Raw genomic sequence first — 27,451 nt, forward strand, 5'->3', positions numbered from 1 at the left:
AAGGCCGATATTGACTGAAGCTTCCAGGATGTGACTTTTACATGAAAGAGCACCGTGGTGCTTGGGAAGCTGTTTCTGTAATGAAAGAGAAAGAGCAAGCATTATTTTCTACAGGGGTGAAAAAGCTGGTGAAGCCTAACAGGAAAGACTGACTATATTGTAATACAAGGTGAGAAAGAGAAGGATTGATGTAACTACACTTATTAGAGCTATGAAAAAAATTAACTTAATGAGCAATTCATTTTTCAATTCCTCCAATAACTGTACAGAAAACCTGCCTATGCTATGCAATTGCTTACTGTGGGTGCCTGACAGAGATCTGCCACATTTCAATTACATTTCAATTTATTGAAGAAATATTTTCCTGTGAAACTTCCAGCACTGTACATGAAATAGGCTCCCCAACAAGGCAGTGCTGTGGATGACTGTTCCTGTTTGTGATCAATAAGGTAACCACTCAGACTTGCCAGCTCAGGCTGGCATTTTTTAGGCATCTAATATTTAGTCTAAAGAGAGTATAGCTTGGGTTCATATTGATGGAGTTCTTTTGGTCATTCTACATCTAGATAATATGCTTCATCTTGTTTCAATTCTCATTCACTTCATTTAATATGTGTGTTCTCATAAGCTCTTCCTCATCATTTGCAAATGTAGCATATGTGCACAGGTTTCTGTGTTTCTCCTTCAACATGGCAGCATGTCCTTATTTATCTAAGAATTAATGTTAAAGGGAACAAGGAAGACAGCTTTACTTGGCAAACATGTGGGATCCTTTCAGATGAAATATTCACATCAAAGCATATAGAGATTTGTTTCCATTTGTTTAGACATCAAAAGTCTCACTGGATTTAAAATGCTTGTAAATTATCTGAGCTTAAGTTAGGAGCTTGCCAGTGCTGTCTGATTTGGGGATAGTTTCTAAATGTTATTATCTCAGTCAAGAACTGCAGATAGGTAAAAATTCTTGTTTAGAAGAAATAATGCATTGATTTCTTTATATATATATATAATTAACATAAAAGCTTGTGTTTAGTTTTGTTTGTGGTTTAAGTGATAGCATGCATCCACTCTGGTTTTATCCAAATATGTTTGCTAGTCTCTAATAAAAGCAGTAATTTGTGTGTTCCTGAGAACACTTGCAAAGAAAGTATATTATTACAGCATTCTGTGGAATGCTCAGACCTATCAAGCCTCTCTTATTTCAAGCAGATTACTCACTGTAGTCTGATACCATGCTTAAAATGGGGTGCTTTGACTAGTAATAGGGGCAAGCAATCATGTAGAGGGGAAATAGATCTGCACTGCAATTCCACCTGGGAGTAGGAGAGGTAAGGCCTAAATAGGAGGATTCATTTGGCAGAAATGTTTATGCAACAAAGTCACAGTGCAAATAACAGCGCTGGTATTTTTAACCAGCATCTTAGTGTCAAAATTGTAGAGCATAATTGAATTCAAGCTTCAGATATTAATGTGCCTCTCAAACGCTTGTGTGCATTACTGGCTGTGTATTCAGTGGCTCTTAGGCACTTACTCATACCTGCCCTTCATGTTTATTTGCAATGGGAGGATTTGTAGTTAAAAACTGCCATTTCTGAAAATCCAGCAGCTGGCCCTAGACAGTGTGCAAAAAGCATTTCAGATATGCAGTTTAGTGGTTTCAGACTCTGATTTGAAAATTATAACATAAAAAATGTAGAAGAAGAAGTAATGCTCAGTATTGTGGTGTCACAGATCATCAGTTCAGGCAGAAAAGGGGAGTTCTTGCCTCCGGTCCAGTAAAACCAGAAATTCAAATTTATAGTGTTTTGGTAAAGAAGCCTTTATTCTGCTTTTCCTTCTTGTCCCCAGAAAATCCTTCTGTTGGTGACCTTAGCTTTATCCATTTCAGTGGCTATTTTCTAGTTTATAGGATACCTGTTGCTTAGTGTACTGAAAAGAAGGCAAAAGAGCTTAATGAAATTTATTCCCTACTACTCTTGAATTGGCATTCACAATATAAGCCATTTTTCACTGAAAACAAGGGACATATTCTTTGGAAAATCTTCAAAATTTTGCAAGGAAGCATTAAGAAGAGCAACTGTGAGAGGAAGGCTTACCTTGCTAGTGTGGATTTAATTGGGAAAACAGAAAACAGGCTCCTAATATTCAAATTTAGAGACCCAAGACATAATTACACCATATTGCCTTGATTTCCCTTATAACACAGGTACATAGCTTTCACTTTGCCTTTTCCTTCTTTAGCAAAGAAATTTTTATATGGAGGAAACATTTAAGGTTTTTTATTTTAATGGGGAGAACTTAAATGTTGTTAAAGTCACCCATAATGCTCTCTTCTTCCTATTACTTATGTTTTGCAAATATTTCTTTTATGTAGGTTTGCTAAACTCAGATGCTGTATTGTAATGCACCTCTTTAAAAGTATTACCATTTTATTCTTCTTTGAGAGCTACATTTTCCAGTTTGACACTTCCATGGCCTTTGTTCACTTCAGCAATACAGTGGAGAACTTTCTTTTCTTTCCAGAGAATGCAGTAATGTAGAGAAGCAGCTTGAGAGTTAGGCGTATTTTGTAGTTGATTATGTACATCAAAATTTCTTCTAAAAATGAAAAAAACCCCAACTATTTTCTATTAGGAGATATTGATTATACTAACTAGTTTTATCCTTACCAAGCACTCACACGTATTAAGATTCTTCTAGTCTGTTGTATTTCCTACTTATTCCACAATTTATTTTCTACAGTAGGAATGTTAGTATCCAGGACTTACCATGGAGAATTTGTAGCGTTCTTGGGTGCGAATTCTCCAGAACTACTTGCTTTAATAAAAAGAGATGAAACAGTGATGTAGTATGCCCTTTATCTGCTAGTGAACTAAAAGGTATTCTCTCTGGGTATGTTTATCACCTGCTTTTTCCCAAGTACAGATTATAAATATTTTCAAATAGTGTTGCGTTTTCAGTATAAGTTAAAATTTTATCATGTCTATCAAGCAATGTGTGTGTTCTAATGCTACCAAATAATATATCTTAGAAATATATATAAGAATTTGGAAGCTATGTTTCCATAAATATTAAAAACATTCTTGTCTTTGCCAGTTGTTGAGTTTTCCTTGGTATCCTTAGATTTTCTCATCAGTTTTCTATATTTCAGAAATTCTAATTTACACTGATATCTATTTCTCCTGTTTCCCCTTCTGTCATTTTCTATCCACGGTAATTGCTGCCTTCATTCATCCACTGATTTGTAGCTTTTAAACAGTCTCTAATAAAATTTTTTCATTAAAAAATCCCAATTAACTTTAATATTCCTCCTACTAACTTTCATTAACTTTCTTGAGCCTTGATGAACTGTTTGTGTCTGCTTGTGTGTGAGATTATCCTACTTACCTCAATCAACATGAATGAGTTATTAAGGTTGCCTCCAATGCATCCTTCAACACCGGTCCAGTGATTAAATCATCAGGAGTTATCTTGTGAACTGAAATTACACTTGAGTTAAGAGATGATAGACTGTTCTACAGAGCTGCATAATATTTTACTGTTTGGTGGCAGAGTGTCTCCTGTGTCTGCTTCCATAATTGAAGTCCTTGCTAATACAATTTCATTTCTTTCCAGTATAAAAGGATGAGTTTAAGGACCAACTTGCCCTGTTTTCAGATTTGAATCAGTAATCATTTATGTGTACTCAAGTTTCTATAGAACAGGTTTATGAGTAACTCAAAACAGTTCAGGGGAATTTTAATATAGAATACAGATATCATCCTCTCCATTTCCTCTTTTCCTATCTTATTTTGTATCTGTTGTCTTCTCCTTAGCTTAGCCATAAATGCACAGGATTGAACAGAAAAGTGCTTAGATATTTATGATAGTTTCCTTCTGCTCTTGCCAGCTCATATTGAGATTTTATCCTTGATGTGCTGGCACAGAAGTTTTTTTATACTCTAGTTGTCGAGAAATTAAAGCAAAAGAGTAGAAACAGGAAGCTAAGTTCACCCACAAATAGCTCAAGGGGATGAACTTAAAATTTGTATTTTGGCACTCCTCCTTCAAAACAGAAGAGCCACAGGTTTATATCTGCAAACAGAGCTATAGAGGAAATAATTCAAACAAAAGTTGATTTCTGCAAGATAAACATTTAATTCGATACAACACATGGTGTTAAAGAAGAAAATATAAGGAATATCCTAGGTCTATGAGTCTCCTGTATACCTGGATTCCCTTTCCAGTGTCTTTTGATGCTTTACTGACTCTGAAAATGCCAATGAGGGGAGTCCATCAGTGTCTTCAAAAATGTAACCACTGCTATTTATTCTGACCAAGCTGATGGCACAAACTATACATACTGCACCTAGGTTTGTGCAGAAAAAAAAGACATTTTAAAATCCTTATCTGATTTTTAGTAAATGCTTTCCAATAAGATTATTTCTCATTATTTTAACAGCTTTGAAAACAAAAGGGCCCTATAAAATTAATATTTATAGAAATTAATAAATCTCTTTAATAAATATCTTTATTTATCTCCAAAAACTATACAGTCCAGCCTTTCTACCTGGATTACCTGATTCTTCTCTTAGTTTTCAATGAAATAGGGAATTTTTTTTTAATATATTTGGAAATTTGTTCTGGTTTTTGCCTTTGTTTGGTATCTGTGGCATGCATGCATTTTGGTGTCTAACACGGCATGCATCATTGGGTAGATGAATTAAATGGGCTTTGCTGTGAGTTTTCTTTTTGTTTAATTAGAAAACTTTTATGGCAAAAACAGCTTTCACTGTACCTTGTTTTAATGAAAAAGGCTGTTTTAATGTCAGTACTCACTGGAGATTGAATTTTCATTTGGCAGTTTTCATGACACTTTCTGTATTCATTTCTTAATCACAGTTTGAGTCCCTGAGTTTATTGGTGAGCCACATAAAAATGCAAGTGTGGACTAAAAATGAATTTTGGAATAAAAATCTGCTAGTATTATTCAGTTGTGAATAGGATGAGTCTAAATACAGGTGCTGAGAATAGAAAAAAGCATCTAGCACACAGGGCAAGCGATTAATGATGGACTGACTCAGAGCACAGAAACACTGAAATTCTTATTAATGCAACTAATTCTTTGGACTTGATCACAACAGCAACAAATTTGCCCTGGAAACATAATGCATATGTGTATACAAAGAGAATGCTGATAGCTTTCAGCTTCTTACTTCAGGATTATCAGTCCAACATGCTTCAGTTACAAGGAGAATTTAATTTTTGTGTAACTTGACTTTTTGCTGTATTCTATATTGAATGCACAAATACTCATGATCTGAAAAATTCAGCTGAGAAGGGATCAATGTCCTATGCTGTCTAGAGAGAATTAAATAATCTGTCATTGCTCTACAGGGACAGCTTCCATTTAATTAAGTTGGTGTCTTCTGCAAACCTCCATGTCAGACTCTCAGCCTTTAGAACTGCAAGAGGAAAGGAAGAAACCAAAGCAGCTGTGGAGTCCCCACACTGCAGCACCTGCCAGCTCTGGAAGGGCCATTGTGACAGGGATGAATGTGGCCCTGGATGCAGGGGTGTAGTTTAATTCAATCACAGGTTTTTTTATTGCGACATTTAAGGACTGAGGTATAACTCATCTGGTACGGGTCAGTCTGCCTAATGTAACCCCTTCCATGTGAGGGACAATGAACTCCATCTTCAAGCTTCATAAACGTGTCTCTAGCAGAGCTGGTGAGGAAAAAGCCTTCTCTGGCTCCAGGGAGGGAAGGGGGTCATAACTTTCAACAGGAGATCTAGTTCTGGTTTGCATCACCTTCACTGAGGACCAGCGCATCTTCTTGCTCATTTACTTTCACAAACACCTACTGATTTCTACCTAAAATATAACCTACCAATGAGGTTTCCAGGCTGCTAAGAGGAAGGTGAAAAGAGCATTGCCGAGAATAGTCTACCTGTGAAGGCTGACTGATCTTCCCAGCCTTGAAACTGGCCTAGTACCCACATGGAAGTCCAAAAGCCTACTCTATTTTTTGTAAAGCCCCTGGGGTTTGAGGAAGAGGTTGACAATCTTCTCTCTGACTTCACTGGCTCCTTTATGCCAATCTGCTCAGGGTTTCTCTTCTGAAGGACACAGAGCCCAGTGCATAGGTTCTTCTTAATAGAACTTTGGCTTTTTTTCTCGTGCTTCAAATCCAGATCACTTTATTTCTTGGATAACACAAGGACAGCAGACACAGAAAAGTATATCTGCATAGCATACACACCTGCTTGCCTTTTCTATGAAAATCAGTATGACTGCCAAAGACAGACATTGAGATCTGAACAGGTTTGAATGTACATTTGAACACTGGAGGAGGCTCAAAACAAGGAAGAAGCATAAAAATAGAACAGGGATGTTCTATCTCTCTTTGCTGTAAAGAGCCACCATAAGGCAGATTCATGACAGTGAGCTGTGTTCAAACTGGTGCATACCAATGACAGCATAAAATCCAACAGTCATCTCAAAATTAAAACCCATTTCTAGAGGAATAATAGATTAATAATAATAGAATAATAATAACAGGTTACGATAGTAACCATTGTCTTTTACATGCACATTTCAGCAGGTAGGCAGAGGAAATGGAAGCAATCACACAATCTTAACTGATATCCAATGTTTACAAAATGCCATTTGTGGTGTCACAACACATGGTCCTCCACCAGGCGTTCCCTAGAATGCCAATGAAGGAGTTTGTAAGGGAAGCAATATGTTATTTGTGTTCAGACCTGCCCTGTAGCTGCTGTGAGGGGACCTTCTGCCTTGCCTGTTGAAAGCTGAGCCACTCAGAGCCATGCAAGCAGGCCAATTGATTGACACTGAAATTATGGCTTTTCTCAGCAGTTCTTCAGAGCCCCATCTGAAGCAAGGAATTTACAGAGCAGGCATTCAGCAATAATTTCTCCAAATACTCCCTGCCAGGTAGTTATTTCTCTTAGTCTGGTTCTAATGTGAAGGGCATGGCCACAGGTCTGGTCTTGGACACAGCAGAGGCAGTTCATCATACTGTCTTTCAGAAGTGTAATTTACTCCTTTGGGGATCTTTTATGCTTTTTCATGGGCTCAGCTAGTACATTGTCCTCCAGATGCAAAGTATAGTATTTTGTTTTTTGTTTCTCTGTGCATGAGTAATAGTTTTGCTTGAAAAAATGAGAGGAGAGAAAGGAAAACTGGATATAATGAGGGGAAATATCTGATAAAGTAGTAGAAACATAAAGAGAGACAAGGTGCTACCACTTAGCTAGCTGTTCTGAAAAACAGGCTAAGTAATAGTTCAAGGCCTAAAAAAATTTCACAACCTGGGTAAGCAGAGAAAACATGTCTCTTGACCTGAAACTACAAACCTGTAATTATGCTGAACTTTCAATGTAATAGCTAATCTAAGATCTTAATGCTCCACTGTGGATGTGAAACAGAAAGAACAGATAAAAGTTCTAGAAAAGTATCAGCAGTGAGCTTTAAGGAAGAAAATACCTGAATTCCTGATATTTTAAAAATTTTCTTTCATAAAGTGAAAAGTTGTTGCTCTCCAGAGCTGATGAGTATTTTTGTCCTTTCATCTGTCACTTGCAAAGAGATATGAAACATTTATTTTCCCAACCTTCCCAGAATTGGTAATAAATTGTCAGAGCCAACCATTCATATCTGGTGCCTTTTTAAATAAAGGATTAGCCCTTCAATATTTCATTTTTCTCCAGAATTGCTCTATAAGCTTGCTGAGAAAGAGGTAATACATAAAAGACTGTGAGGGAAAAGGTATTTGTCCAATGTCAGAAAGATATGGGCAAGAACTTTAAGACATATTTTATTTTCTCTCCCTCCTGCTCTGTGTGTCTATATAGATGTATACAGGTGTGTGGGAGAACTGAAGGAGACAGACTGGCTGTCAGAACTGCCAGCTTTTGTTGAAGTTGTTATTGTGGACTTCTGCAAGCCAGCACATTTCTGACAGAATTAAACTGTTGATAGAAAACTATACAGGGGAATATATCTCTCTACTAGTAATATTGGCCTGCTCTTAGAAAAACACCTCTAAGTGCTAAATAGTGCACAGGGGCCTCCCTTGCAGGCTCCTTTGGGGGCAAACAGAAGCCCTGTTTGGATTTATAAGAGCAGTCTTTGCTCTTCTGCAGCTTTCCTCAGCTTGGACACCATGTTGAGTTCAGTCTAAAAGTACTGAAGTGAAGAAAATGATGATATAAGCATGGGGAAGAGGGAAGTGTTTAGCTACCTGCTGGGTCACACCATGATGAAGAATATTTCTGAAAAACAGCATGTTGCTTTTGAAAGGTCACTAGAAAATGCATCCCTGGGGAAGATTCACAGTTTCTGCTTCCAGCCTTGTGTCTGTCCTAAGGCATGAACATGAGAAGTGCATGTCACTTCTCCATGTTTTTGTGTTGAAACAGCCCTTTGAGAGCTGCTCTCCTGTTCTCATTCAAATTTCAACTTTTATGGTCAAAAGAGAAAGGAAAGAAGTTTACCTGTATGTTATTTACTCTATTCTCCTGTGTTATTCTCCAGTGATGAATGAGATGCCATTGGTACAGGGCACAAGAAATGCATCGTGACTGAAAACCATTTGCATCTCTGCTAAAGTCTATATCCCAGTTCTGTAGGTTTGCAGTGATGACAAACCTCTCAGGATGTGGAGAATGCTATTTCCAGAAATTCTCTGCTCTGTGTGCAGGTCACATCAAAGAGAGTTCCTGCTTTTCAGCATCAAGGATGGAATTCCTTCTGTCATTGTGAAATTCAATACTGCAGTGAAGCCATAATTTGGAGCTGTAGGGGCTAAGTATAGAGATGAAGTTAGAAAGAGCAAGGATTATATAAACAATTGGTGCATGAGCTGCTCAGATCTTACTGAGAGAAAATGATGATACTTTCTTCTTCCAGATGCTGAATAGGACTCATTTGCACACCTGCTTAATTCCACAGTAACAAGCATTGCACTGGTGTGTACTCAGCAATGAGTCTTTTGGTGGCAGTAATGACTTTTTTGTGGCTTAACTGTAGAGGCAACTTGCAGCAAAAAATATATAGTTATGGTCTGGTTAGAACTGCCAAATGCCTTCCAGTCCTGTTTGTGGTTTGGAAACCACAATTCCCAGCCCTCTTCACCAAACCTTTGCATTTTCCTAGCTATATAATTGAACTTTAGATACCTGGAGACATCTGAAGAAAATCCTGTCAGTTAGTGAGAGAGAAGATTATTATTGCAGGAGCTCATAGAAGATGGGGGCTAATATGGTTTCTATGGAGATATTAAGATGTGTTGGGCAAAAAGAGATGCATTTCCTTACAACCCATGTAGCAAAGAGGTTATATTGCAGCAGGCTCTGCAAAAGCTGCCACTCTGGTCTAGCCAAATGAGACCAGAAGTCGATCACACAGAAAGGGAGAGGAAAAGTGGTAGTGAAATATTTACCATGACATGATGAAACCATCAGCAAATCCAGACTGTTTTTTTTCTGGAAAAAGTAACAAGGTGCTGAAAGCTTCCCAGCTGTGTGGTAGGACTTTGGCTCCCAGCAGTAAAATTGCACAAGCTCCCTGAAGTGCAGAGTAAGAGCATGGAAAAAATAGTTTTTTCAGCCTGAGGGAAGGGGGCTGCATTGAGTGAAATTACTGAAGTTCTGCTCATATCCACGGCTCAGAGGACATGACAGTTACTAAAGGCTGGCCAATCATGAAGTATATCCTAATCACAGAGGCACAGAAGCCATTAGGTTGGAAAAGACCTTTGAGATCATCGAGTCCAGCCTACCACAGAGCATTTTCTTGCTAACTGGACCACGGCACTGGGTGCCACATCCAGACTTTCCTTGAACACTTCTGGTGACGGTGATGCCAACACCTCCCTGGGCAGCACATTCCAATGCCCAGTCATTCTTTCTGTGAATAACTTTTTCCTAATGTCCAACCTAAACCTCCCCTGGAGCAGCTTAAGACTGTGTCCTCTTGTCCTCTTTCTGGTTGCCTGAGAGAAGGGACTGACCCTCACCTGACTACACCCTCTTTTCGGAGAGTTGTAGAGAGCAATAGGGTTTCCCCTGAGCCTCCTCTTCTCCAGGCTAAACATCCCCAGCTTCCTCAGCCACTCCTCATAGGATTTGTGCTCCAGACCCTTCCTCAGCTCCACTGCCCTTCTCTAGGCACACTCCAGCACCTCAATGTCCTTCCTAAATTGGAGGGCCCAGAACTGGACACAGCACTCAAGGTGTGGTCTCACCAGAGCCGAGTACAGGAAGATGAGCCCTGCCCTGGTCCTGCTGGCCACACTATTGCTGACACAGGCCAGGATGGCATTGGCCTTCTTGGACACCTGGGCACACACTGGGTCATGTTCACCCAGTGTCCCAGGTAATTTCTCTAGGGCAGCTTCCCAGCCACTCTGTCCCTGTAGCACTGCAGGGGGAGGTTATGACACAAGTGCAGGACCCAGCCCTTGGCCTTGTTGACCCTCACACCATTGATCCAGACTGTCCAGATCCCTCTGCAGAGCCTTCCTGCCATCCAGCAGACCAACACTGCACCTCAACTTGGTGTCATCTGTAAACTTGCTAATGGTAGACTAGACCCCCACATCCAGATCATCAATAAAGACATTAAACAGGATTTGACCCAACTCTGATCCCTGGAGGACACCACTGGTGACTGGCCACCAACTGGATGCAACACCATTCATCACCAGTGCAATGAAGCAATAGCAAAGAAGCCTTTCCCTTCAGGCTTCCACCATACTTGTGTCTGCAGCAGGATCTGTACATCCACCTTTCCTTCCTGGAGAAGCAAGCAAAGCATTTATGGATTTCAGACCTCTAAAAGCAGCAAGTTACCTTTTATACTCATTCCCCTTTCCTCCTTCCAAGTCAGTATAATGCACCTAGCAGCCAAATGGTCCTGGCCTACTCCTAACACTTGAGGTGCAAGGAAGAAAAATGAGAATTGGGCAGTGAGGAATGCCTCTGAGTCACAGTACCTCCTGATGTACAACTGCAAATGAAATTGCAGCAATTGAGATTGTAGCAATTGAGACAGCCTCTGCAGGAAAAGAGAGGGTTACTCACACCCTCCACTATTTTATAGAAGATCTTTCAAGACAGCTGCTACAATAGCAATGTTTCTAAGGTGTACAAATTATTTCAATAAGAAGTTCAACAGTGCGTATTAGAGACCTTCCAACATCTAATAGGAAAGCCTATAAAGTTTTTCTATTAAAAAATGAACTATAAAAAACAGTTGCTCCCTTATTCTTCATCATTAGTGATATTTGCAAGGTCCCAGGAGTTCTATTGCTCAGAAGAGCTTTGTTCACAAACACCTCACCTGAACTAAGTCATCTTTCTGTAAAGGTGCTGCAAGACGGTGCACAGGAGACACAAACCAATAGCAGGTCTCATCTGCCTCAAATTCCTCCCTGAGCTCCAGCATTTCTGGCAGCTGAACCTCAGGGTTTTCTCTCCAGAAAAGATGCTTGGCTACTCCTGTAAACACATCTACCTGCTGCAACACAGACTGCACAGTGCTGTCTCATATGAAGACAGGTATTTCAGTCAGACATTCTGCCTCCAGATCAACCAGAGACAACGAGGAGGTTTTGTGCAAGATAACCAGGGACGTGTATCTGTTGTTTTGCTGCTATGATCTGCCTGGAAATGAACACCAATGAGTTGGTTTCCTCTGTATTCTTACAGAAATAGCAGACAATTTAGAAGATTTTAAAAAGTGAAATCTGTAACAGTTTTCATAACAATGTAGAGCTTGTAAAACTGGGAGTAGTGTAGTTAAATCTCTGGATCCCCTATATTTTTTTTAAGTGCAAATATGGCAAAACTTTAGCAGAATTCCTCTGTTCAGTAAGGAAGAAAAAAAATCCTTAAATAAGTATTTTTTAGGTTATACCACTCAATAAGATTTGTAATGTGCACCTACTATGTGATACAGAACTTAAAAAGTCAAGCAACTTGTCCATGATGTGTTTCCCATCAAATTAAAAGGAAGTTTAAAAAAAAAATCTGATTTATCTGAAGTTAAAATTTCATCACACAATCCTGTTTAAAGGAGCTGAAAATGAAGTATGCTGAGGATAATGTTTGTTTATCTTTGATATAGGTACATCATGCCTGTGGCTGATAGAAGTCTTTATGAATATAGTCTCAGTAAAAAGATATTTCATAGAAGTCTGGTTATTTTAAGACTTTAAAAACACCCAAAACTACACAAACAAGAAGCACATACGACTGTACTATGAAAAATCGTGACAAATACAGACATGTACTCAGAAAGAGGAGATGCCTTTTCACTTGTCCCAGCGAGAAACAAAGAACTCTGCAAACCAACTGACTTAAAACAATTCCTCTGAACTACTTTTTCCCATTTAAAAAGTGGCTCATGTGCCATTTGTTTGGTACAGCTTTCAAGGGGATTTATGCATTTCTTTACTTTAGACTGAAATGCAAAGATGTGAAAGGATTATGTTATTGATTTGGCTGGGAGCTCCCTCTTCCCACTGTTTTGTTGCTTTTCTCATCAGCATGAGTTATCACTTTTCTGTGGAAGGTGTATTGAATTTTAAACTTACTCTGTTAGTTGAAACATAGTTACTTCCAATGATTAATCGTTATTAATGCTATAAATTTCTAATACTAATGTCATCTCTACTGCTGGAGAATTTCTCATGCATTCGTTGAGCTTGGATCAGATAATTTCCTGTAATTTGAAGACTGAAGGAAATATTAATAAGACTTGGGGGGGATGGGGGGTAGTGAATCCTTTGAACATCTAAGTAAATGGGCATGAAACTTTTGTAAAAGCTTAATATTTGGCTCAGTATATTTTTTAAAGTATTCCTGCAAGTGAAATATAAGAGTGATGACAAAGCTCACAGTCTGTTCATCTATTTCCCATACATTAAAATATTTCTCATGCATCTGAGCATTATAGCACCTGTGGCACTTGTTTTCTTTCCTGTTCATTCATAGTCAGCATTTTGCTGACAGCCTGGAAGCAGATGTTTTACTGTATCATGCAAGCCCACAATGCCTTTGTCAGCCCATGCTAGTTTCCTGGTACACTTGTGGATTTGCTGAAGAAAGATGAAGAAATGAAGAGCTTCCCTTGAGCATCTGGTGCTTTTCCAGGCCGTGTCTCTGACAGTTACCAATAGCTGATGTTTATAAAAGCACAGGATGTATAACTCTTAAATACTGGGTTTCTTTCAAAGTGAATGTCAGTCACTCTGATGAAGTTGAGGACAGGGATATTCATTAATGCCTGTGTTACTCAGCAGCCCAAGCAATTAAAGGGGTCATAGAGCTGAGGAGATTTCAAGGGGCAGCACACAGTTTGCAGCAAGCAGCTATTGCACTCATTGATCTCATTCCTCCATTCCCCAGGGATCCAGACTCAGCACTGTCTCTGGAGAAGCTAACCTGGCTAACAGGCTGCAGCAGCCGCCTTTAAATTCCCATGGAGGTACAAGTAAATCTGTTTTCTCCTTCAGCAGAGGCAAAGGTGAATTTCTTATCCCTCACTCAGAGCACAGGGAGGTTTTCTGACCCAGGTGGATATGCTCTGCCCCATCCTCATCTGCTCTGCTGAATTTGGTTCCTTGATTGAAAATATGAAAAAACACAAACCAGTGCCATAGCAAAAAGAGACATGAAAACTCCCCCCTTTCCTGCCTTGAGTTTCTCTGGAATGACACTCCTGAGAACTGAATCAAATTTGTGGCTATTGATATGCAGATGTTACAGTCTTTCACTGCATCGGGACAAAGATGACTGCATTTCCATGTTGGTTTTGCACATAAATATGGATATTATCCCAGTGCCCCCGCTTCCACCAAAATGATAGCAGCTGATGTTCAAACAGAACGGGCTGCGTGAGACAAAGCCCACAAATAAATGACGCTCATGAAACATGCTCTTCCCTTTCCTCGTTTCTGAATTTTTTTTCCCCCCTCTGCTACACACAAAGCTCAGGCCAAACAGGATCCCTCTGGCTGTATGTGTGGGCGGCCAATCTGGTTTTCTCGCAAGGCGCCAGCTGCTGGGTTTTCATTAAGGGATGTGAGTGCCCTCACCTGGCGGGAGCAGCGCTGGGAGCCGGGCCATCCATCCCTGCCCAGCATCCCCCACAGCCCAGGGATGCTGAGAAAGGAAGGGTCACCCACTGCCAGGGAGCACAGCTGCTAAAAGAAAATCTTTTAAACACCTCCTTTGTATTTGTATTAAAATACAAATGCGGTATATTTGATATTATGAGACTAAACGAAACGCTGTTCTGGCATTTGTCCTATTGTTGTAGATTTGAAAGCATTTAATGCCCTTATTTTTAATCCTGTCACAAGTTTCTGTGATAATTCACAGAATCAGAGAGAGCTAGGAAATGCTTCTACCTAGATCTGCTTAGGCTATTATACATGATAAGATATTTTGGGAAAAAAATGCAGTCTCTTGGTGTAGTTTAGGTAAGACAAAAAAAGTACTTGAAGAATGTGAGAAAAATATTTAAATGCTTATTTTTAATTTTACTTCGCTTAACACCATCACTTTATGTGATTTTATAATGCTAGTAATAATTTTTTTTTAAAAAAGCAACTTTTTGAAGTATTTTTGATCAACTCAAAAGAAAATGCCTTCACTCATATATTTTTTTGGAAAATTTTGGAATGGTAGAATTTCCATTTTTAAACAGATTTCATAAATCTTCATGCCCTCACTGAAACAAAAATTTTGCTCTCCACATAGGGCTAAGTCATGAATCTGGAACAGGAGCAGAGATTGAAAGGGTCAAGCGGGGTGGCAGTTAAATTTTTCATATCCATTATTCTATCAGAGAAAAGAATGAGGGTTGTAGAGAATCAAAGAAAGAATAAAATTTTGAATTTTCCTTTGGAATATGTTTGCAGATGAGCTTTCAGGGAAAGCTGAAATACAGAACTCCTGGGACCAGGCAGACTCATAAGATGAAAAATAGGCATCAGCCACCTCAGCTGGATTCAGGAAACTACCTAGGACCGTGTTAGTCTATCAACAATTAATAGAATGTTTCAGGAACATGTTTAAAAGTTGGTCTTAAATATTTATTTAGATGGGACCATTTCCTAAGTCTGAGTCTTTTTGGATTCACACCTGGGTTCTGGGAGGCAGAGCCTGCCAGTGAAGGAGGTTATGAGAACAACCTGAGTTTCTCTCTCCATATGCATTCCTTGAGACCTCACCCATTAATTCAATAACTAATGTTAAATTGTCTACATCAAGGTTGGTTGGGATAGTTTGGGTTATTTATACAATAAGACTGTGTGATGCAAGTAAGGGTCACATGAATCTACCTTCACGTCACCAGGAACCAGGACTATTTATCCATCGTAGAGAAATTAAACTTCTTGCAGTTACAGTGAACCCATATGTGGTTTGGCAGTCTTCCTCAGTTGAATTCAGTCTATGCATACCTTTTTCCTGAATGAAGGAGATTTCAAATAGGAGAATGTCCCTCATCTGCCCCACCATTATCACCACAAGCCTTTTCTAAGGACCCTGATATTCCTTGATGTTGCCTTAACAACTTGTCTTTCATCACTCTTTGAGTGTTTCTCATTTAACCCCTTAGGAAAATTCAATGTAGTCCTTCATCATGTTTCTGAATGTGTATTTTCTGTGTTACTTGTGACAGCTTGTGATGTGTTCAGCACAACAGCGTTATTATAACAGCATTCAGATTCTATAGATAATTTCTGTTAATTGTTAACTGCTTCATATCTTTGCCAATCTTAGAAGCAGCAGTGCCCACTCACCAGCTTTAGTAGGAATTACTCAACTCACTTTATCACTGTATGGCTCAATATCCTGATAGAAGTTTAAATAATGTTACTCTGAACAACACATTACAAGTAAAATAGTGTAACAAATACAATTAGTGAATTTCAGATAAGCAGCAGCACCTGTGTTAAAGGATTTTTACCCATTACTATCCTAAAATAACACTACTCAAGCAATATCAAACAAGTTTCAGAAAGTTAACTACTCTCCATTTCATAGCCTATCAATGTAACAATTCCTTCCGGGCAGAGAATTTTTTATTTTTTCTGAAGAACTAAGCCATTGCTGTCCAAAGCTATCACCACCCTCAGGCTTCCCATTTCCTCCAAACCACAAAGCGTTAGCCCTAATCCTTAATGTGAATGAGGTGAAATTCAGATGCAGAACTTCAGGTTTCTTTTCAGCTCTTGAAGGTTTCCACTCCTGTGTATTCCAGTGAGACTGTGAGATCTTTTGCCCTTCCTAACCCAAGAGTGACATAGGTTTGGAAACAGCCGCTGTTCCACAAGGGAGTCAAGACTTCACCACTAGTTTAGTACAGCCAATTCATTTGGGGAAAGGGAATTCTTATGGGGGTCATTAGAAATTCTCCTCATCCCAGGTCATGTGGTCAAGGTAAAATTGTCTTTCTTCTGAAAAAGAAATCACATTTCTTTGGCCAAGGATCATGAACTTACAATGAGGGCTGCTTATATAAAGGAATTAATCTTTAAAAGTTTCAGTGTGTATTTGGGTCTCTGCTGGAGACACTCCTCCATCTGACCTGAGATGCAAGACCCAGCCAGACTGCAGAAACTCAGTAGTGCATTGTATCCACTGGAAAGCAGGGCTTCAGCTGGTCAGATGCCTTCTCCTGCTTTGAGAACAGCTTTTTACTTTTCCTCTGGGTCATTCTGTTCTGCCAGAGCTCATCAGGAAGATCCAGCATGGGAAAAGAGACTCCATGCCATGTCACAGCAGAAGTGCTAAGTAGGGCTGTGACTCATTTTAGTAGCTCAATTATGATTTGTTCTTAAAAGTTCTGATGTGGTCAGGATTTCCATAATATGTTCTGTTTCTGAAGAGCTTGTGTTTATTCTGCCAATCTTTTCTGTCCTTCCTAATTCCTTTTCTGACCTGAGTAGTGCCATTCAGGAATGTCATGCAATTCCCCGAGCTCTCTATCACTGTGGATGTCAGAACTGACATGCAGTGGCAAGTCTCAATTTCTTCAGCCTCTTACACAGACATATTGAATGTCTTTGACTTCCATCAGTACACTCATAACTACAATTTCAGGCCAAGCAAAGAATGTACTTCTCATTGGCCTCTTTCACTCCAAACAATGTTATTTTTGATTCTTATCAAAGATCAGTCAGTTCTGTACAATTTCTAATTCAATTACTAAGATTCTGCAGCGTTATTGTCTTGACCACCTAAGACAGGAGTGACAAACTCACCTTTGAGGTTATCTTCCCTGCAAATCAATAAAATTATGCTACTAAATTAAATAATGTAAACAATTTTTTTTTTTCCCAGAGAAAATACATTATGTAAGACAAACCTGTCTCTCTTCCCTAGACATCTTCACATTGGAAATGGGGTAGAAAATAGAAAAAAAATCTCAGCTTATCCACAATGATGCTTGCACTGTGATGGTGCCAAGAGTTAACAGCATGAGGAACTCAGCCCTTCCAAAGCCATCTCCCGTGTTGGCAGGAATGAGGAAGGAAGGGCCATGGAGGAAAAATCCTTGAGTCATATGTGAGATTGGAGATCACCTAAATGTGAGCTAAGAAAAATAGCAGCACCAGATTGGTGTAAACTACAGAAAATTAGAGGCATTAATAAGGTCAAGAGAGCTGTAGCTATACCTGGTTTCCAGAGGGGAATTAAAGGGCACATTGTCAGGCATAAGTAGAGCCAGAGTAAAAAGACTTTTGTCTCAGTTACAAAAAATCCCACCACAATCTAAAATGATGGATTTCAATTTGCACAAATGACTGTCACATTTAAAAGGTTAATGGAAAGGGTATTTTCTGCAAGTCTGTGTTGGAATGCTGATTGCACCTAGCTGATACACTGGTGCACACGAAAGCCCTTGAACAAAATGTTCACAAATGGCCTGTGAGTGCTTTGGTATTGCTGCAAAGAGAGGGGAAAAATAGAAGCCTTGTTTCAGAAAAAGTAGGGTTTTTTGCCAGAAAGAAGAAGCAATTCCAAATACTGGCTCTTAACTTTGTTGGGAAAAAAGTCAGAGATCTTCAAACCTATGGAAGTCTCACCTGATTTTTTTTGTTTTGGGGCTGGGGTTGGTGTGGAAAGACTCAGGCATTTCAGTGGCAAGTAAGGCAGCTGAGAAAAGCTATTGCCTGTGTAAAGTCAGAGAGAGACTAAACTGAGGAGTGAAATTGGATTTGTGGTGAAAGCAAGGAACTTCAGAAAAAACTCCAAATACTATTCAGAGTCATGTGTGAAATGAATATTGTGCAATAGAATCTGCTTCTTAGACTTCTACAAAGAAATTGAGTTTTGCAAATAATTGCCTTAAATAAAGTCTGGTTTTGTTTGGTTTTTTGCTTTCTTTTAGTTCTTCTTAAAAAACACACAATCAGTTCCTGCTCATGAGAGCCACCAGAGAGCTCTGCCTCACTGTTCTCATGCAGGTAGAGAAGAGAGCAGGAGAGAACTGCTTCATTTTATATGTAGTTTAATAAACAGAACTGCATGTTTGGGAATGATAAACTTCCCATTTTACTGTGGCTTCTTTCCAGGTTCAGCATTCTGGGGAAAGCTAATACCAGTTCTGCCAGCCCACTTTGAGATGCCTGACATGCAGTTGCTTTAGCATTTCTGCTGCTTGAGGAAAGAGCACTTTGGCTAAAGGAGAGCTCTCTGGGTTCCCAGAGGACTTTGAAAGACTCAATCCATTTCAGCACAGAAGGCAAAGGAAATACTCCCCTTGACTTCAGTTAGAGTTGGGTCTAAGCCCAAACAAGGGCTGATGAATGAGCTGAATCAGCTGCAAGTGTTCTCTGCTGGTGTGATTGCCATCTTTTATGTAGAGCTGAATAGGAAAAGGGATTGTGTTTTTGTCCTCCTTTCACTACCTTCTGTATGTCTGCTTGAGAAGGCTCAAGAGCAGGACATGTTTCACCCCAAATCTTAGTTCTTTGTTTCATTGCCAATCACTGCATAAGCACCAATCACCTCTGCTTCCTTTTTTCTGCATTGCAGGCCTCTGTGCTGCAGATCATTAATTACCTGTTCAGAGTGCACTTGCTGTGCGTGTGCAGTGTACCCTGCAAAATATGTGTTCTGTCTGATAGAGTATAAACAGGTTTCCAGTCACATAGCCCATGCCTGTTTTTCAGTATATCCAACTAAATTGTTCATTTGCCCAGCTTTTTTTATACTAGCTAATAGGATTCTTTATGCTATTGTTCTGAAGGCAAAGGGATTTGTTGAGTAGTCACTTCTCATATATCTGATGTGAAAAAAGATCAAAGGAATTACCAAGAAATTTTAAAAATACAAGTAAACTTTTTGCTAAATATAAAAGAAGTATTTAATAATATATACACATTGGTAACAAAAAAAAAAAAAAAAAAAAAAAAACAAAAAAAAAAAAAAAAAAAAAAAACAAACCAAAACCACAAGGCTTTTAAAATAAAATTCACAATATTCTCAAAAATGTCTTTTAAAATAAATCACTATACCCTCTTGTGCTTTCTCTTTTATTTAACACAAGAAAGTTGTAAGTGACTTTAAAAAAAAGGAGAAGCAGAGAAACTGGCATTTTTTCCACACAGCTCTAAATGCCCATGTACAATCGGTGTTTTCCAATTCTGGGTTCTGGTGAGAAGTGGTTCCATCTCCATTTCCAGAGCATAATCTAATTTTGTTTCCTTAAATGCATATTGTACCAACATCTGAATGGAGATGGAGATAATGAACTAGATTCCATGGTTGTAAATCGTGATCAAAGTCCCTCAGCAGTTCAAGTGGTCATTTGGACAATGCATTCTCTGAAATTCTTTTGCTTTAGAAAAGTGGCTTGAGAGATAATAATCACCTTTAGCTGAAAGAAAACAAGCGTTGGTGCAAAACCAATGTAAAGCTGGCCAGGTAGGGACAATTGCTTTGTCCACATGGGCCTTTCTGCATGTAGAAAACCTTTGATAATTGAGATAGAACTTCTCAAATGTATATCCTTTGGGAAATGAAATCAGTCAGGAGTTCATTTAACAAATTCTGGGTTGTCTAACAGTCAGCAAAGAGAGAGGTTTTAAATTATCACCAGTCCGTTTGATGCATGTGTGTATATTCCGATATTTGATTACTTTTTGACAATTTGAGTTGCTGAGTTGCCTTTGTTGGTCTTCCAGGGTACCCATTTCATAAATTATGGTTGAAAATGTAGTTGATCTTGTCTTATATTTAATTGTCTTATATAAGATAATTACTCACTGCTCTTTCTTCTACATGTGTTCCCAGGCACTTGGCAATCTTGTGCGTTTCTAACTTGGAGCTGTCTCTCCCTGACTCTGATACTTCATTGGGAATCAATGGAGTATTTTCCCCTTTGCTGGAGGTAAAGACACAGCTAGAGTGCATCTTTATTCTGTGTCACTTAGTCTTCCATCTGTTTTCCAAATCTCACCAGACATTTCATGACTGTGTTATGTCAATGTAACAACAAATTGTCATAAGGACTCAGCTGGCACTGGCATAAGCAGAGTCATTTGATTCTCCTCCCAGCTGCAAGATGACTCCAAGCCAATAGAAGGCAGGCAATAGGAGTAGCAGGTACTGCCCTTTTTTTGTACTAGGCCAATGTCAAATCCCTATTAGCTCACTGTAAAATCAATTTAATTATCTGTTAGATGTTTTGGAAGCAAGCTTGTGAGCTGGAATTAAGTACTTTGGGATATATATTTATTTTCTTTTGCATTTTGAAATCCTAAATTATCAAATTTGTCATTTTTCCTCTAATTTTCCTTGTTCTTCCTTTCCTCCGGAATTTTGTGAAATACCTGATAGTAAATGTTGGGGTCTGGGGGAAGTGTGCTTTTATTCCTGTATGATCCTTTCCAAAATCATCAGTTCACATTTCTTGTTCAAACACACATGGGCGTCTGCACTGTACTGGTGGCACAACAGAGTAATTTCTGTGAGAATAGTTACCACTATGAGAAAGTGTAAAGTACATTCAGGAACCTGTTAGCTGTAGTAAAAATTGAAACTCCAAAATGATGACATGCCCTCGGTCTGCACTGTGTGGGCAATGATGGATCCAGCCCAAAAAGCCATCCAGCAGATTTACTCCTCTTGAAAAAAATCCCTCCATACTCTGAGTCACAGCTTCTTTCCAAAAAACCTGTGACAGACAAAACACTTATTTTCAAGCAAAAAATTAATAAAATAAAATAAAGTACAATAACTGATGACCAGTTTCTAACATGAAAAACAATATTTTAAATGCAAATTTATTCATAGAATGAGAGACTACCAGATTGGAAGGAACCACAGAGATCATCTGGTCCATCCTTTCTTGGCAAAAGCATGCTCTGGACAAGATGGCCCAGCACTCTGTCCAGCTGAATCTCAGAAGTGTCCAGCACTGCAGAATCACTTACCTGGGGATTAATCCAATGGCTGATTTTCCTCAGAGTGAAAAATTTTCCTCTTACGTCAAATCAGAATCCTCCCCCGGAGCAGCTTTTACCCATTACACCTCAGCCTTGTCCATGTGACTCCTGGCAGAAAGGGAGTTTCAATCTTGTTTTTAACCCCTCTTTAAATGCTGCAACATGGTGATAAGGTCTCCCTTAAGCCTTCTTTTTTCAAGGGTGAGCAAACCTGGTTCTCTCAGCCTTTTCTCATATGACAGCTTCCCGGTCCTTTGATCATCTTTGTGAACCTTCTTTAAGCCCTCTCCAGCCTGTCCACATCTTTTTTTTGGTTTTTTTGCATAGCAGAGACCAAAATAGTACCCAGTATTTTAGTTTATTCATCTTAGTGGATTGATTAGCTCTGATATTTTCTGTTTGAAAACGAATTGCTTTTAATATACGTTGTTGTCATTTTCAAACTTTTAGTGACCCATCAGGCACACTTGAGGAAGAGTATTTATGATCAGAAAAAAACACAGCAAAAAGGCCAAGGATGATGACCATAGCTGGCTGCCTGGTCAGGGATGTCTTGGAGCAGGAGAGAAGGAGATGCCACCATGGACACACAAGCACCAAAGTTAGAAGAGGCTCAAAGAGGGTAGGGGAGAGATCTTGTTCATATCTCTCTGTATGACTGACAGTTTTTATGTGGATAGTCTAAGATGTTGCTGTTCAACTTCTGTCCTAAACCAGCCTATGTGATTCCATCCAGCACGGCAGCTTCTCTCCCAGGAGTGTGGGAAGGCAGTGTGGAAATGGATGTAAGTCACTTGTAGATACATCATCTGTAATGTGGGACGATTAGAACAGTCACTGCTATTTGTCATGTGTTTGCAGATCCCTTGGAAAGGCTGAAGCTTACACTCAAATATTTGGATGTTGATGACCTGGATGATTAAACACAGAGAAACATTAGAATTAATTAGATACTGTATACATCCCCTCATATTGGCTGGTGTACTGTCTCCTGCTGGGGTTTCACAGCTTGGCAGTTGATCCATTACTGCATCAGAGCGTATTCAAAGAGACATTTGTTCTAAAAAGACCTCAGAATGAGAACAATTTACACAAATGTGCTACGTTGCATAATGATAATGGACCAGATTGAAGTCCTCACTGCTCAGTTTTTCACTGGAGTCATGCAGTTGGTGATGGATTTCATGGCACAGCTCGCATGAGTAATTGCTCAGCACTGTGAGTAAGGGATCTGCAATATGTCATTCTATTATTATTTATCTAATTATAACCTTTGTTAGCTTAATGCACAGATTTACAGTAGAACATGACCACACTCACCTGAAAGTTGTACAGGTTTGACACAAAGCAATGACATATGCTTTCTGTCCAGGAAAGTGTGTGACCTAGAAAGAGGTGTGATAACAAGGGGAAAAGAAGAAAAATGAGGAAAAAAATAGAGAAAGAGAGAAATTAGATAAGTTTAATCAAAATCAAATACATACATAGGTAGGGTTAGAAGGAGGGCATGTAGTGCATTTTTCTGAATCTTATAATTCAGAAATAGCTATGAACTTGGAGAGATGACTTAGAATATCTTTATATAACTTAATTAATCTTCTGATTACTAACTTTTTATAAAAATGGCACAAGTACCATTGGCCTGAACAATGTAATTTTTTTTCATAAACTGTCCGAAATCCCTTTTATTTCTAGGACTATTCTAGGACTTGGGTCTTCATGGATGAATGAAAATTTATCCTGGCAAATTTTAGAAATGTTTACTTAGAAAGTTCTAGGACTTCCTTCATAAGTATTTTTGTCTTGTGGGTTTTTTGTTTTTATTTGGTTTTTCTTGTTTTGGTTTTGGTTTTTTTGGTTGGTTGGGTTTTTTTTGTTTTGTTCGTTTGTTTGTTTTGATTTGTTTTGTTGTTTGTTTGGTTTTGGGTTTTTTTTGTTTATTTTTTTGCATTTGCTGTTAACACAGAAATCAGAATCAATCAAATTTCAAGTAGTGGTGCTAATTATTGTCTGTAGTAAGTTTTTTCACTTGCTTCAAGCTTTGCTGCCATTCAGGTGTTAGATAGTTCTAAATGATGTTTAAATGCTTCTGGATAGTTTAAATGGCTTAGAAAAAAATTAAGCTGGAATAATTGTAAGGTTAATAAAAATACCAAGTTTGTACTCCGTAGAGTAAAAAAAAAAAAAAACTTACTTCTTTTCTGCAAATTACATTAAATTAGGTAGGTGTTTGTTCTATGTTTTTTCTTCTGAAATTCCATCCAAATTTCACTTGCTTTTAGGACTTTTTAAAAGTGCAGTTCAGATGTAATCTGCAGCTGATTTGAACTGCAGTTTACTGAGCAAACTGAGGTTAGAGAGTGAGAAATGAGGACCATGAAATAGCTAAACCACAAGGCTGCAAAAAAAGATAATTTGAGAAGAGAGGGGAGTAAGGGGAATCAGCAGGGAAAATTGAGTCTTGTAAGAGAGCACGCTTCAATCAAGTGCATGGAAATGAACTGGGAATCATCATTTCTCTGCTGTCACAAATATCTGTGAAAAAGCCAGTAAAGTGTCCGCTCCTCTCTAGCACTGATTCAGACGGAGAATGACAAGCTAAGATTGCTATCCATTATTCCATTAGCTGAAATTACTGTAATCTCCCTAGCCGAGCCAAAGGTTCGAAACCTTCTGCCGAGTCACGCCTCTGTCAGTGCAACCCTGGGTGATGGCATCTGGGGGCCTGGCTTTTAGAGGCCAGGGAGTGAAATGAAAAGATGAACTTGAAATGACTTTGCTGAAGATAGAAAATGTGTGTATGCTCTTGTTAAGAACTCCAGCACGAAAGTTTCTTTGAGCATCTTTCTTTTGGCACCTTCTCCGCCTACACAGAGCTCCAGAGGCAGAGGTGTGGGCTGGAAGCAGGCAGCAGAATCGACAGTGCTCATTTTGGGAGCAACTGCTCAATATTTCAATTATTTCTCTGCTGTTCAGTGCAAGAACAGACTTTTTTTGATAGCCAGGTGCTTCTGTTCACTGACTCCCTATCTCTGCCCCAGGACAGATGGATCACCTGGGTGGAGGGGCTGTGCTTGTCCCATTCAGAGAGCAGCTTGTACTCGTTTACTGCATAGTGTTCAAAGTCTTCAGCACCACAACTGATTTCTCATGGATTTGGTTTTTCTTTTTCAAATCATGACCTTTGTTGTAGTATGTGAGCACATACAAGCCATAACTATTTATCTTTACTGAGTGTGAAATCAAGAATTGCTGTTAATTTGTGTATCCACAGCATGGATTTCCAGAAAATGAAACCATTGATACGCTGAAAGAACAGTTCCCAGATTCCAGAAGCAGTGAGGACTATTCAGCTTTCCCATTTAACATACGTATGTTAAATGTATGTTAAATATCCATGAAGACACATGCTAGTGCCCACTTTTGAGACTCTCAGTGTAAAGGACATACATTCCACCACATGAGGTCATAAGGACAGATACTTCAAGACAGTATTTCAATCCCATAATCTTGAAAAGACCCTTACTCTGGCTGGAATCCCCTCTCTTCCTGATGTCCAACATAAACCTCCTCTCCAGGAGCCAAAACCAAAACCAAAACCAAAACCTAAAAACTCCTCACCAAAAGGGAAAATCCCAATGAGTCATATGTGTCAATTTTAGATTGCATTTCTCTAATAGACATAATAAATAATGTGGTTTAGGGATTGCCTTAACTAAGCATATTATTGTGCTTTAACATTAATCACTAATACTGTACTTCTGGTCCAAACACTGGAGCACTCCAATTGCTTCTAAGTTTAATGGCAGAAAGAAACGGGTGCATTACATACAATTGCTGTTCACATGATTTCTGTATTAATGTTTGAGTCTCCTGAAAAATGAAACTAATGTGAAGACGCTGGAAAATGCACCATAAATTAAAATTGCAAAATGTCACAGTTTATTTAATCTTACACGTTGAAAAGCAGAATGAATATTTAATTAGTTCCACATAAGCAGTGTTTGTTTAGAGAAAATCTTTAACCTTGATAAATTATTGAAGAAATTTCATTAACCCTTTGACACGAATGAGCCAGCTGTCACGCTTAAAGTTACAATGAAAAGATTTGCACACGTTGGAAGTATTTTCAGACACTTTCTGCAAATTATACTTAAATAGATTTTTCTATATTTAGGAAACCTCTAGATTTCTTTGACACACTGCCCCAGAACTCTGAAAGATTTACTGATGAGAATGATTCACTGGACATTGTTATCTTCCTGTACTGTTCTGTGCAGGCACTTTAGAGAACGCCAGATTTGAAGTGTAGATGTTCAGACAGCTGAGAAACATGATTCCTGATTACAGTATACATATTTTCAAACTTAAATAGGTTAGCAGTTATGTCTTGAATAATTTATCAGAAGAGAGATTTTCTCTGCACAAACAAGGTGTTGGAAAACACATATCACTGCTTCATTATTCAGCCACATTATTCAGTTCTCCAAAAGAGTTAAAAGAGTTGTTCTTGTGCCAGGCAGTATGGCTGTTGTTAGCAGCTTTTGCAGCCACACAGCCCAGACACTGAACATGGAGTCCAGCACAGGAAGGACATGGGCTTGTTGGAGTGAGATTAAAGGAGGCCACCAAGATGATTAGAGGGATGGAGCACCTCTGCTATGAAAAAAAGGCTGCAAGGATTGGGTTTGTTCAGCCTGGAGAAGAAAGGCTTCGGGGTGACCTAATTGCAGCCTTCCAGTGCCTGAAGGGCACCAACAATAAGGATGCAGAAACTTTTTGCAAGGGCATGAAGTGACAGGAAAAGGTGGGAATGACTTCAAACTGAAAAAGTGTAGATTTATATTAGAGATGAGGAAGAAATTCTTTACTGTGAGGGTGGTGAAGCACTGGCACAGGTTGCCCACAGAAGCTGTGGATGCCCCACCCCTGGAAGTGTTCCAGGCCAGGCTGGATGGGGCTTTCAGCAACCTGGTCTAGTGGAAGGTGTCCCTGCCCACGGCTAATTCTTGTCTTAATCTTAAGTTTCCTGTCCTTCACTCAGTTTTACAGTAAGTGATCCACAATTTGGTGAAGGGGTGTTTTCAGATAAAAATTTATATCTGAAGAATTTGTGAAACATATTGACTTCATATCAAAATACTATTACATTTGTTCTCTCACTGAGGAAGATTAAATTACAGAGAATTACAGAGCTGATGTTCCAGGAACTCTACTTTTTGTGCAAATAAAAATCCTGAAGTCTTGGGGTCAGAGTGAAATTCAGAGCTGGATATTCATCTGGGGCAAACTTTGCATTCATTTTCAGTACGTGAAGATTAGACACGCAAGGGTTTTTTTAGACTTAATTAATCATCTGGCTGTGGAGTTTTAATCTATATTTCAAGACGATACAAACCAAAAAGGCTCATGGTAAAAATGTAAATGTAGCAGCAGACCCTGAAGCACTGCATAATCATGAATCAGGATAACTTGCAACGAATCTATAATTCATATTGTAGGTGATCATCATTCATTATGGTTTGTTTTTTTTAAGAGACTTACTGTATACTTCAGGGTTTGTCAGCACTTATATATTATAACATCATTTATGAGGGCTTGCTAATTATTTCCAGAGGCATCATATCAAAAACTAGCAGCAGACCTCCTTAAAGACAACTTATATGATGGTTGATTACCTGGTCCCCAGTTGCCAGTGGAAGTATCACACATTTAAAGTTGAGATGTAATTGTCTATGAATTCTCTGTGTACCATTTTTCACAAAATCACCTGTTAACTTACAATTGCATAAGCTGAGAGTGATTTCAGTCAAGGCATTTTAATGGCATCTTTGTGAAATTATCCTTTGTATAGTTAAGTAAAATGCTCTCTTTTCTTATTTATTCTTTTTTTGTACGTTTTGTTTTTGAGCAAAGTACTTTCTATTTTTCAGAAAGACCTTATCCACAAACTTTGTGTTGGACAAGCAAAAGAC

At 38.8% G+C, this 27,451-nt stretch overlaps 1 long non-coding RNA gene across 1 annotated transcript; it reads left to right on the forward strand.

Moving 5' to 3' along the window:
- On the forward strand, positions 1 to 27,451 carry LOC148223427 (uncharacterized). Its single transcript, XR_015804339.1, has 3 exons — positions 1 to 169; positions 20,323 to 20,419; positions 27,410 to 27,451. It is a non-coding gene; the product is annotated as an uncharacterized LOC148223427 (long non-coding RNA).

The sequence above is a fragment of the Sturnus vulgaris genome, chromosome 6 (genome assembly GCF_052056855.1).
Source record: "Sturnus vulgaris isolate bStuVul1 chromosome 6, bStuVul1.hap1, whole genome shotgun sequence".
NCBI classification, from domain to species: domain Eukaryota; kingdom Metazoa; phylum Chordata; class Aves; order Passeriformes; family Sturnidae; genus Sturnus; species Sturnus vulgaris.